Source organism: Oreochromis aureus, linkage group 12 (genome assembly GCF_013358895.1).
Source record: "Oreochromis aureus strain Israel breed Guangdong linkage group 12, ZZ_aureus, whole genome shotgun sequence".
In the NCBI taxonomy this organism is placed as follows: domain Eukaryota; kingdom Metazoa; phylum Chordata; class Actinopteri; order Cichliformes; family Cichlidae; genus Oreochromis; species Oreochromis aureus.
The window spans coordinates 33,633,450-33,646,805 of record NC_052953.1 but is presented as its reverse complement, the minus strand read 5'-3'; the positions used below and the strand labels follow the sequence as shown (position 1 = coordinate 33,646,805).

General features: G+C 37.3%; 1 protein-coding gene across 1 annotated transcript in view; it reads left to right on the top strand.

The window, feature by feature from the left end:
- Positions 1 to 13,356, top strand: part of unc5db (unc-5 netrin receptor Db) — a 274,738-nt gene that overhangs the window by 106,923 nt on the left and 154,459 nt on the right. The window lies entirely within an intron of this gene.

Genomic DNA, 13,356 nt, shown 5'->3' with positions numbered 1-13,356 from the left:
GATTTCAGTAGTTCTTTTTCTCTCTGCCTATATGCAAAATAATCAAAGGGATAAGTGGAAGAAAATGAATGGATGGATGATTTCCTTTATTAGGACAATGTTCCTTCCCTAGTAACTACTCTCTCTAGAAAGAGTTTGCCTCTCTCTGTGATCTTTTTTTCAGCAAGTCAAACCTAATAAATGGTTAGACTTTCTAATAAATGGCTTTTCCATTTTGTAAAATAGTGCCCCTCTTTGCTGACATAAAATGTCACTGTTTTATACAGTAGGCACCAGAGCCTGTAACCTGTAAATGCTACATGTAGCTACACATTAGCTAAGGTTTTTTCAATTGAACTGTAAGAATCTCAAAGACGTGTTTTCCTCCACTTCCCCTGCAATTTTAGTCTCAGGTGTTGGAACAGGTTAAATTTTACAGTCTTTGTATAACAAAATGTTCTATTGCAAAATGAAATAATTTCTATATCACTGAAGCATATGACTGCCTTTCTTGGGTTTTATTCTATACCAGACGATGAAGAGTACACACTGATAAAAGAATACTTGATTCGCAAAATCAAAGCATGTGCTTACATAACACCAAGATTCTACATAGACTCTACCATGCTGAATGTTCATACTTGATGTATATTATAAACTCTTACCATCCACTGGTTGCCATCGAACCATTTGGAGGTAGGATTATAGTTAGGTTAGGTTTAGCCACATGCCACACTAGCAGAGTTTCAGAAACTAGATGACGTTCCCTTTGAAATCAAATCTGTTAGGCACAGTTTAGTTTTACAGCTCTTCTGTAAGCTTTCAATTGGGGTATGCAAAATAGATGAAAATTACACATAAAAGGGTAAAAGTGAAGGTGACCCGGTGAATTTTAAGAGATAACAAGTCTCAACTGACTTCACTGATTTTTTTCATTTGTTATTTTTAATCTTTCTCTTGCAAGTCCTCTGCACTTTATGCAAATGCAGTTTTAAATTAGTTGAGTACCCCTTGGGTAACACTTTTTCCTCTGCATGTATCTCTGGAGAGCATCTGCTTTATTGTCTTGTTGTTCCTCTTATTAAGCTTAATAACTGGTATTCTTTGAAAATGTAAGAATTTTCAGAAGCATCAGTACACTAAATACCCCGACTAAGAGTTTAATCATTCCTAAAAGCCTAAATTGCACTTTCTCATTACAGTTGTTTTTATTATTCACTGTGTTTACTTTACTATCTTCAAAAATTAAACTGATTAGTTAAGTCATTTTATTTGGGCCATGACCTAGGCTAGTCACTCTGAAACTATGCTGGCCCTCAGGCTACACCAGCTGGGAACCTTAAAATAATGTGTGAATACTGTTTAAACAATGTGTGCCACCAATACATGTTCAAATGATATAAGTGTCAGGGTGAGGTTGTGATTTGAAGTGTGATGGAAGCAGTGGCGTGCCATACCAATTAAGTCCCATTAGCTTTTGTCAAGCGGAAGCGTGTTGATTAGAAGACCTGACTGAGGCCTCCTGAAAGGATTTCTGGCAAACAACAAAAGCCAATGTGACACCTCGGCTGGAATGCTCTGTGATTACAGGCTGCAAGAAAGCCGTCTTTCTTGTATTCATGAAGGTCTCTCCACAGAAAGAGCCTTTAATTGCTTCTGGAAGTTCATTATAGTGTGATTGCTGTGCTGTGAAATTGTTGTGAGCTTGATAATGGCAAAATGAAATTTGGAACTTCAAATTGTTTGTTGTTTTGTGTACAGTGGAAAAGTACAAGGGAAAGTTCACTTGGTGGTATTTGCCCCAGCTCAGTTCATATTCCACATCAACATCCAGCATCCAGCAGGACGGAAGCTAATCAGTGGATTTGACAGATAAGGTGAGACGCTATACCAAAAGCTTTTGCTGTTGCCTCGAGGCTACAGCATACAGCTGCTGTGTTAACAAAAGGTTGAAGTAAAAATCTCAAATTCTTGCTTCCGGAATTAAAAGGTTGTGGAACCTTTACAAATAACAAATAACACCTTTCCCCTAACAACTAAAAAGCTGAATTCATAAGCAGCATTCCCTTGCTGAGATCAATACACTCAGGGGTCCTGCTGCTACACTTTTCATTCTTAGTCTAGTATTACCACCAGCTTCTGTTAGCTATTCATGCTATATTGCTGTATAAATAAGAATACAAAGTAGAATGGCTAACTCGTGCCTGCTCTCTAGTTGTCCAACATATCAAAGGTAATCATATTATTGTGACTGTAGAGTCAAGTGGTATTTTCCACATTAAATAAAAAAATACTATGAGAGTGTCTACTTCCTCCAATCACTACGTGAGGCCAACTCCCAAAGTGAATCCTTTCCCACAGGTTCCCACATTAAAATACCTCTATAACAACGGTGGGTGAATTTTTATTTTTTCTAACTCATCTATTTGGAAACTTAAATTTCAACTTAAAATTCATGGCTTTTTTTACAGGCAGGTGTGCCAACATGGGCAGCTATAGTTAACAGCTGTCTGCTAAATGTCACCTTTGCATATCAAAGTACAGGATCCTTGTTTGTGGCAGAATAAATTAACTTACAAATAATATGACTTTCTGTGTGGTATAGACTGTCCAAGAATTTGTGTTGAGTGAGTGAAATTTTACTATTTATGTTGATTTATTTTATTTAATCTTTCACTTAGCACTAATAAGCAGGTATGTGAGTCTGTGCTTTACAACCATATACAGTAGTTCATGGATCGAGCTTGCTAACCAAGTTTGGGAGCATTACTGTAGCTGACAATGTAGCATTCTACCATCTCATCCAAATATGGTCACTTCTGGTTCCAAAAAAATAACATATACTAATGACTAAGGCTTCATTGGGATAATCATGCCATGGTCATGATTATCTTATTATCTTAGACATTTTTTGAGTCTTATAAAGATATGAATTTACAAGGGGTGGATTAGTACAAAGAATTCACATTTAAGCAGTGGCATTGCATCAGATTAAACAAAGCAAGCAGTGCTTTCATTTGTTAAATTGTGAATTAACTGTAATTAACTACATTTTTGGAAAGCTGTGTACAATTTCACTAGCCACACTGCATTACATGTACAACCGTTGAATTAAGAAACCCTTAAATAGAAGATGTCTGACAAAGTGAAGTGACCAAAAAACCTCTTCACACATTTGCCATACAACATCTTGATGATCCCCATTAAGAAAATATTCTGTGGACTGGTGAGATAAACATTAAGCTTTTTGGAAGGTTTGCATCCAAATACATAAAACTAACAACATTTCATAAAAAGAACAGTCAAACATGGTGGTGGTAGTGAGATGGTCTGGGGCTGATTTCCTGCTTCAGGCCCTCGTGGACTTGCCAAAATTGATGAAACCATGAATTCTGCTTTCTATCTGAAAATCCTGAAAGGGAATATCCAGCGTTCAGCCTGAAGCTTAAACATATGGCATCGTTTCTATGTACTGTTGTGAGTAAAATTGGTTTACATGATTACATGCTATTTTTAATTACATTTTACACAGCATCAAAAACGTTTTTGAAACTGATGTATCTACTAATGTTTTATATTTTAGCAGGTTTTTAAAGATCATTTAATATATAACCCTACACAACTTAAAGACCACATAAAGACACACATTAATCACTTTGGCTTTGACTCACTTTTGGTAAAGGTATTAAAATAGCAACATCACAAATGTACATAATAATTTAATTACATGCAGTACCAACAAGTCCACTAAAACATTACTCTGAGTCGCTTACATGAGGCCACTTATTAATATTCCTGTTTCCATGCTACAGAAGGCAGCGTGATTAATGGACGTGATACCTCCTCCACTACATTAGAGTTTCCCTCCAGTCCCCAGCCCAAACCTGATCATGTTGAGATGCTTCTGTCATAGTCTTGAGGCTATCTTTGTGCAAACACCGTAATTAAACTGTGCTTGGAGTCACTCTTTTTGGACAAAGAGGGAGAGACATGTACTTCTGTAAATTAACTTTGTTGTTCCACAGAACACACAGGAAGTTGGCAGCCTCAAATGTGTTATTCTAGGCATTAGTGTTAACTCTTTAAAGTGTAAGCCAAATGGACATTACAAAAATATGTATTAGGGTTAGGGTTTAATAGCATGTTAAATTAACAATAATAACTGAGGTGGCCAATGCCAAATAAAGTAAAATAATGAACAGTATTAAAGAAAAATGCATAGAATACATGCAGTTGCATGTATAAATGTACATTAGGTTCTATTAGGTTGTTTATTTTCTCAACTACTCATCATATTCTGGGTTGTAGAGGGCCTGCAATTCAAATCTCCAGTTAACCTTATATATCTTTATATGTCTTTGGACTGTTGGATGGAGCCTGACAGGAGAACTCATACACGCACAAGGAGAACATGGGCAAAGATGCAGACTGTGCACAAACTCCAGCGATTTTCACTCTGTGGCCTTTCTAAAAAAAAGTTGTATCCTCAATTAATGAAACATGGATCCTGTAAGGCTTCATCTTTATGGAAAAAGCTTCACATAGTCTTCAAATGACACTGAGACATGTCTCTCTCACTTTGTGGCAGCATCTCTGTTGTGTAAAGAGCAGAACAAGATGATCTGTAATTAAGCAGTTTACAAGTGTTCACATGCTGAGAGAAGAATGACAAACACATGTTTTTAAAATATTCCTCATTAAAATCATTATTTTTTCCTTGACAGATGAGGGGCTGGGTTCTTTGGATTTAAATGTATATCATAATGTCTTTTCATTGTTCAATAATAATTGAGAATTAAGCAGCTCTTTGTGATATTGTGACCTGAACTGACTCTACCTCTACTACTAATACTACTACTATTAGTAATAATAATAATACTACTAATAATAATAATTTGTGTGATGATGTTGTCATGGACATTAAGGTTTCTTTTTCAGAAGCTGTTTATTTTAGGTTGGACAAGGCAGACTTTATAAATTAGAGATGGAGCTAATCCATCTCTCTTTGGTTTCCCAACCCATCTCCAAGGAGTAGGTTTGTCACTGTAAGTTATTTTTATTTTTTTCTTTGACTTCTGAACCTCTAGGAGTTATTAAGGTGTAGCAGTGATGTCACAAACAGCTGTGGGCATCATACCCCTGGTCATATTGAAACATTTCTCTCATTATGTTTTGTGTGACATAATTTTAATGTCTTGCAGTAAAACTTCAAAAACATGGACCAGAATACACAAAAACAATTCCTTTGTTCTTAATTTCCACTCTTCATCCACTGGACACAAAAGATAAAATCAGGTGATAGAAATGTGTTTACAATCCAGCACCAGCATCATTAGTCCGATCGAGTGGGCAAACATTGTTATTGTGAATGGGATCCAAGCAAACACTGGAGGACAAAACATGCATGTGTACTTTGGTTCCCGGTACATGCAGGTATTCTTGTTTGCTTCACAGCTTAAACACTGTGGCACAGTGGCTTAGTGTAGGTAACAATACATGCAAACATTGTTTTTATGAGAAAAAAAAAAGTGTTTCTGACATAAAAAGGGTATTGTTCTGATGCGGAGATGCTTTCGGTTTCAGCTGTCATACAAAATGTGCTTTTAGATGATTGACAGGCTTTTTTGACATAGTGACCAGCTGCAGTCCCCATAGCAGAGGGTTCAAAGCTCCCCTGGGGTCTTTGAACTGGACTCGGAGAGGAGGGATTTTTATGAGAAGCAGGGAATACTTGATCTGTCTCTGGTTTTTGATGAAAGATGGCACACCCCTTCACTGATCAAAGAGATCTTTCAAAATTGTTTCTGTTGGTGTGATGAGTCCAAGACATATCACAGGTACATATACCTTGTTCTGTCTTATAGGTTGGATGTTTTGTTCCAATCCTGTTGGTGTCCATTGTTTTTATTTTGTTAGAACTCCTCTGAGTTTAGTTTAGTTTTGTTCCCGTATTGTTTTTCACATCTTCATCCTATAGATAAATAACTTATCTCAAGCTCTGACTTAGACCTTTATTCATTCACCCACAAAGCCCCCAGTAATTTTACAGCACATGTATTTCTGTCATTTTCTAAATTGCACAGCACATCAATGAGGCAAAGGGTTTTTTTCTGTAAACATGTCCTTTCCTTTAATGCCATTTAAATTTAAATGTAATATTTTAAAAAATAAAAATACTTGTTACAGAAATAAATACTCAATGTCATACCATTCATTAACAGTATTATAAAATGCTACAAAAAAACACTGTGCGAATAAAAACTGGAAATTAAAAAAAAGAAAAGAAGAAAAAACTTAAAATGATATTAAGTTAGAACTGCAGATATTTTTTTAGAGAGTTAATTAATAATATTTAAAGATTACATTTCAAAAATAAATAAATAAATGATAAGGGCCTGTTAAAGTATTAAACAATGAAATAAGCCAAATCCGTACATACAAGGGTTTCTCTTTATGACAGAGAATCATGATATGCAGTATATTGCATAATTACGTACTGGCCTGCTTAATATGCCAGATGCACTGACATGTTATTACCAAACTGTGTATCCATGGTAACCACTGGCTGTGATTTGAACCTCAGGCTCAAGTCTGAGGGGATAGAAGGGCGGAACTAACACTGTGATGAAGCAAATTAAAGCTATCCATGTAATAGGATGCTGAGTACATTCTGTCTGTTAAATTGAGTAACATTAAAGGGCATGACTGATACTGAAATTACACACTGATTACGGTTTTTAGCATTTTGAGCCAGATGTCAAACTCATTTTAGTTTATGGCCACATACAGCCCAATTTGATACCAAGTGGGTTAGACAAGAAAACCACTGAGTAATAACCTACAAAATGAAGGGATGAATGAATCAGTGAGTCAATGAATGCCTAAATTGCCCCTGCCTTTTTTAAATTATTAGCAAAACAAACAAACAAAAAAAAACCAGTTTTCTCAAGAAAAGTAAGTGGAGTCAGTCTACTGTTATCACAGTGGATTCACAAACACAATGCATTTTGGAACTAAGCAATATTACTTTATCTCTTTCTGATTCTAAAGACTTAACCTGATTTAGAAATACTTCAAACTTTTTGTACATTTCCACTCCTACAGTTCTAATACCAGTGTCAGCAAACCAGGAGTTTGGCCATGTGTAGTTATAGGTTCAAAGGCAAAAGGCTGAAATTACATTAATTCCCCAACTTGTAGCTTTTATTATTACAGCAGGAGTTTCTGAATCTGTGGTGGTAGCAAAATCTAAGTGAGAAGTTAAATATCTGCATAGACAAGCACCATTCCTATAAATAATTCAATAACACATATGCTTTAAACAGCTACATATATTCAGCAAGTAATTGAGCTCCTTTCACTTTTTTGCTCCACATCTTGGTGAGGAGACATCCAGGAAAAGGTGAATACTGCTAACATCTGTAAAGAACTCAATAAGGAATCCCCAAGCAATAAATATGTGTGCGTTTTCATTTAGGCTCAAGCTCAACACAGACACAGAATTCCCTATAATCTGGACTTGTATGTGTCTTTCGGATAGCTACATAAAAATCTTTTAAATATAAATTGAATGCTTTTCAAAATTTTATTTTTGTTGATCTCCAGTCGTTTATTTGCTTGTGAGTATAGTAGGTATACTTTAGTATGATGACAGCTGTGGCTCAGGAGGTATAATCGGATCCTCCAGCTCCTTCAGTCCGTACTGCAGTGTCAAGATTCTGAACTGCAAGTTGTTCTTGATGCAGTTGTGTGTGTCACAGTTACAAAAGTGCTTAAAGATTTTGAAAAAAAGTGATAGATTTAACATTTAACCTATTTAACACCATATACAGTTTACATGAGACAATTTTATTTCTTATATATTGTGTTTTTAACATATTTTAATGCTTTGTATCTCGTTCTATTTAATCTGAATAAGCCCCTAAAAAAGGCAGTGATCACTGTCGGCCTCTCTTGGTTTTTATTGCCACTGTTTATTTTAAAGCAATCGCATGGCAGGATGCTGTAAGCAGTATATTAATAATTAATCTTGTATTGTGGATGGATTATCTCAGTTGTTCTCCTGACTGAAGTTTACAGCATCCTGCCATGCGATTGCATTTGTCCCTAACCATCGGCACCCCTTGTGTTAACTTTTATTGAGTGGAAAAAAGTTAGCGTTCATCCTCCAGCTTTACTGTGTTTATGTTATGCTAACCATAGCTGTGTAGCTAGCCACCATATAGCACATCATTATATACCAGCTAGCGCCAACTTCAGTAACCCTATAAAACACCACTGCTGTTTAGTTTTCTGTATGCATTTATGTCAGAAATAGTAGCAGAGCTGTACGTTTTAATTTTTCAGAAATCCTTTAATCAGAACATGGCATTGTGGTGTGTTGGAAGCAGCTTGTTATCTCCCATCGTGCCTTGGGAAAATGTGTTGCCGTTTAAGACAAGGAAACTGTGTTATTTACATCTGTTATTGTTACGTGACTCTTAACTGTTCCTGTTAATGCTACAGTGTAAATTCACTGGCAGTTGTTGTTTGATGGAAAGAGATGTTATACCATGAGTGAGTTCAGGTGTGGAGGGTATTGACTCTCTGAAGCACTGTGTAATAAAGAGCTCCCCCTTTTAGGTTGGGGTGGAATAGCAGGCTCAACCTCTGTGTGGGTCCTTTATTGTAAAGATTCTTCAGCTTGCCACAGTATATTATTTAATCTTAAAATTTTGGGGGGAGATTCCCCGCGTACCACTAGAGGGAGCATAAGTACGCATACCACAGTTTGAGAACCACTGGTCTAGTTAATAAAATGTCATTATAATGTTATGTATAAATTTCCCTTTTATCTTCAACCAATTTCAACAACAGTATTTAAAGTATGGCACAGAGAACCAGAGAATATTTGACATTCATGATTAAATTAGCATGATTATCAAAATAATTGCAGATTCATTTTTTGCTCATCAGCTCCAGATTTTTTATTAACTTATTACCTCCACTTAGCTTTATAGCTTGCTGGGATCCAAAGAAGGCTCTGCATGTGAATTTTGAAGAATCAATAAATCAGATTCTACAAAAGTGGGTGTTAACCTATTTCTTTCTATTAAATAAATAAAACCAGTTAAAGCTATTTATAGTCTTAAATGTTGGATTTGGCTTTTTATAAAAAACATTCATGTAAAATATTTAGCAGTTAATGTATTTTGTGGGCTGCTGGAGGATCTTTCTTTTCCTTCTTTTTTTTTTTTTTTTTTTTTTTTTTTTTTTTTTTTGCATACCAGCAGGAAAAATCAGCATAAAAATTTGGTCACAAACATTAATTATTTGAATTGTTAGGAGATCTCTGGAACAATTCTAACTTTAAAAAATTCTATAAAGGAATCCAGTCTTGCTAGAATTACAAAAAGTCTCAGAGCATCACTGAGAAAGGAAGGGGTCAAAAACATTTGCAGTAATGATGACATGTGGTTGACCTAATGTTACATATGCTACATTCTTTCAAGTCATGCATTGGTTCACTTAATTAAAACACATTGATTACTGGCATCAAACATGAACTCAATAGAGTTAATATCAATTTACAATGAGACTGGGTAAACGTAAAGTCCAGTGCAAGACAGCTATGATGTTTTAGTGATTAGCACCAGCTCACCTCATAGCAATTAGATTTCTGGTTTCTTGTTGCATTCTCAATTATCCAGGTAAGGAAATCCCCAAAAAGCTGACCCTGTTCATCTGAATGTAGCAATTTCAACAGGAGAAATGTTTCATCACTCATCCAAGTGGCTGATTTCTTTAGGTGCTTTCCCAGCCTTGACAAAATGTCCAGCTGGAATAACCACATTTACTCAGGGCCTTCTTGATATGATGTTCTTTTGCTTTCCTGGCCGCTGTATCTGTACCAGTACCAGTACCGGTCCGTGAGTCGTTTGGTACTGGGCTGCGAGAGTTGAGGCTCGGGTGTGAAATTTATGGTTTCCAGGGTTTTTATTGGTTTTTAGCATTATTTTTTTAATTGTTTTTATCGTTAACTCGGTTTCCCTGGGTCTTTTCCCGTGTGTTATGAATAAATCTTTGGGGGGTTTTTTTGGTAACGGTAGTGGTTTTATTTTGTTGTATTTATCGGTGACATCTTAAAGGCCGGTCCGTGAAAATATTGTTGGACATAAGCCAGTCCGTGGCGCAAAAAAGGTTAGGGAACAGCTGCTTTAGTGGATGATGAGAGTCAAACCATAAATGCTGAGACGTATGCATTGGTTTATAGCGCACATCAACTTATAAATGTTCCCCATTAGTGATGGAAATCTCACAGTCTAAGAAGGCTAACCTGTCATTAAACTAATCAGTGGCCACTCTTTGAATGACGAGGGTATACACATCCTCGACAGGGAAGAACGCTGGTTTAAGCGGGAAGTCAAGGAGGCCATTTAAGTGAAAAAGGAAGGACGATCTCTGAATCGAGGAGGGGGCCTAAGGGTACATCTTTCACCATCTTACAATGCTGTGATTGCAGCCATTCCCCAACTCTCTGTGAATGGTACTCATTGACCTGTTCATTGTTCAATTATCAGTGGTCATTGATCAATGGTCTTTGATCAGTGGTTGTTGATCCACGCTCATGACAATTTGCATATTAATGAAGAAACTGACCTCACAGCCAATTGTTTGCCAGTGATGGTAGCTTCATGTACTGTTTATAACTGGTTGGGGAAACCTGCAGTCAGCTGAGACTAAAGAAGTCACTTGGATGAGTGATGAAACGTTTCTCCCACTGCAAATGCTACGTCCAGATGAACAGAATCAACTTTTTGGGGATAGATTTCTGGTTCAAATCCCGACCTTTCTGCATACTCACCTTGGTAGGCTCTTCTATAAACTGGAAGACCTAGAAAATGTTTATAAAAAAAATTCCCCTCTCGCCCCTGGTCTATCCTTCAAGAATCAAGAAAGAAGGTCCTGCGCAGTATCTTAGCTGTTCCTAGGACTGTGCTCTTCTGAACAGAGATCTCTAATGTTGTTCCTGGAATCTGCTGGAGCCACTCGCCTAGCTTGGGAGTCACTACACCTAGTACTCCGATTACCACTGGCACAACTGTTGCCTTCACCCTCCACATCTTCTCAAGCTTTTCTATGATACCTTGGTACTTCTGCAGCTTCTCGTGTTCCTTCTTTCTGATGTTGCTGTCATTCAGCATCACTACGTCTATCACTACGACCGTCTTCTTCTGTTTGTCTACCACCACTATGTCCGGTTGGTTAACTGCCACCATTTTGTCCGCCTGTATCCGGAAGTCCCACAGGTATTCACTGAGGACACGGTCGGTTGAGGGCATCTTCCTGATGTATTTGGGGCCATTTTCCTGATGTATTCCTGGATGTTTGTCGTCCCATCCTGGACCGTAGTGCTGACACTCACCAGTCCCCGGCCTCCTTCCTTAAGTGTGTGTGTGTGTTTTATCAGTTACACTGTGTGAATGGCCTTCTGTAATGTGGAAATCCAGTAGAACCATATGAGTGTATAAGCTAAGTGTTTGTGTGATGGCTCTACTGATGAGGTTTACCTTTTTACAATTGTGAATTATCTTAGTGCTGTGACGATGACTTTCATTGCTGCTGTTGGGTACGTAATACGAGCTTATCTCTAATGAGATCAGTCACAAACATTACCCAGGTATGATCTAACCTGCAGCATTTCATTGACTAACTGTGTTTCAGAGCTCAGAGAATATTTTTCCCCACCACTTCATAGTGCTACTTGTTACGTGCTGGAGTACACTGAAGACAGGCATGTGTGCAGTTCAGTTGCGCCTTATTTCTACAGTTATGTTACCAGTGCTGTGGTGTCATACAGGAGTGAAGTATGACTAACCACATGATCAAATGTTGGACTACATATGTAGCCTGTAAAATCATACATTTCTCTTGCTACACCTCATCTTCACCCATCTCCACCAGCCAGTGCTGATGTTGTATAGATTGTCCACCACAGGGAACACTCTATTTCGGCCGGGCTCTAGTTACAGAGGATGGGTCAGATATACTGTACATATGTATATGTACAGTATATCTGACCCATCAAGGCTAGTATATATATATATATATATATATATAAGTATATAGTCAAGGCTAGCTTCCAAGCTACTAATGGCAGCTTTGTCCATTCATTGTATTTATTGGCTTTCTTACAACTCATGCCTTAGAGATGATTGGAATCCCTGAAGCTTAAAATGTAAATTAAACAGATTAGTCTAAATTTTTAGGAGAAAATCAACACTGGAAGCCTCGAACTTGTAGATCTTGCCTATGTGAACCTTAAATTACTGGACAGTATGGTACTATTTAAAAAGACTTATCTCCTCAATAATAGAAATGGGTGGTTAGAAGGAACTCATAACAGGAATTTAGGACTCAGTGAGGTCTTTTCCAATGACCTTCATGTACCTCCAGGAAATCTATGAATAATTTAAAACCTCCATGGGTTTTATGTAACTACAGCTATTCTGATGGTATATGTTTAGGTTTCAAGACACCGTCTTTACTGTTAATAAAATCACAGACTTCTGTTTCCATATTTATGTTGTGTTTGATATCAGTCACTTCATCAGAGGATTGTTTGAACACATAATTAGTCAAGTGAATCCATCTGTTAAGGGCTAGATAAGTTGGAGCAGCTGTCTTTCATGCCTTGTATTCTATCAATATATCTGAGACTAAGTACGTGAGAAAAAAAAACAGATAGACAGATAGACAGATAGACATACACACGCACACACACCTAGAGTGTGGACTTTGTAATTCAGAGGTCTATAGGCTAATACTGTATGTATTATGTTCTCTTTAGATGCTTTAAAGTCTGACTAGTTAATGCTGTTCATTTCCTCTTTCATCAGTTATGCTTACTGCATATCATTTTGAGAGTGAAAACTGATGCATATTTCATATTCATTAACTCAAATTAGGCTCGGCTTGTTCATCAGCATCCCCACGTCAGTAAGTGCCTGCTGCCATCGCCACTCTTTACTGACTGACAGTCCAAACCGCCCCTCCTTTTTCCAACCTCTTTCATTATCCATGGCACTTTGCTATCTTCCATTTCCTTTTAAGGGAGTTAGAAAAATTACAGGCCATTTTATCTTGACTTACTATGTCTCTGGGTGGCGATTGGTTAGCTCTCACTACAGTCATCTCACTTAACTGCCCGTGGTGCTGCCAGGCCAAGTGAAATTTCCTTTCTACCTGCTGGCCCAAGTGGATTAACAATTAGGAGAGCCTGAGGATGTCCTCGCAGTAGCCCTTGGCTTATACCCACCTTATATCAGTAGTAAACGCAAAAGCACAGATAAGGGCAGTCTGAACGGGAAGGCTTTGTCCTGCCTCAGTAATAGACAG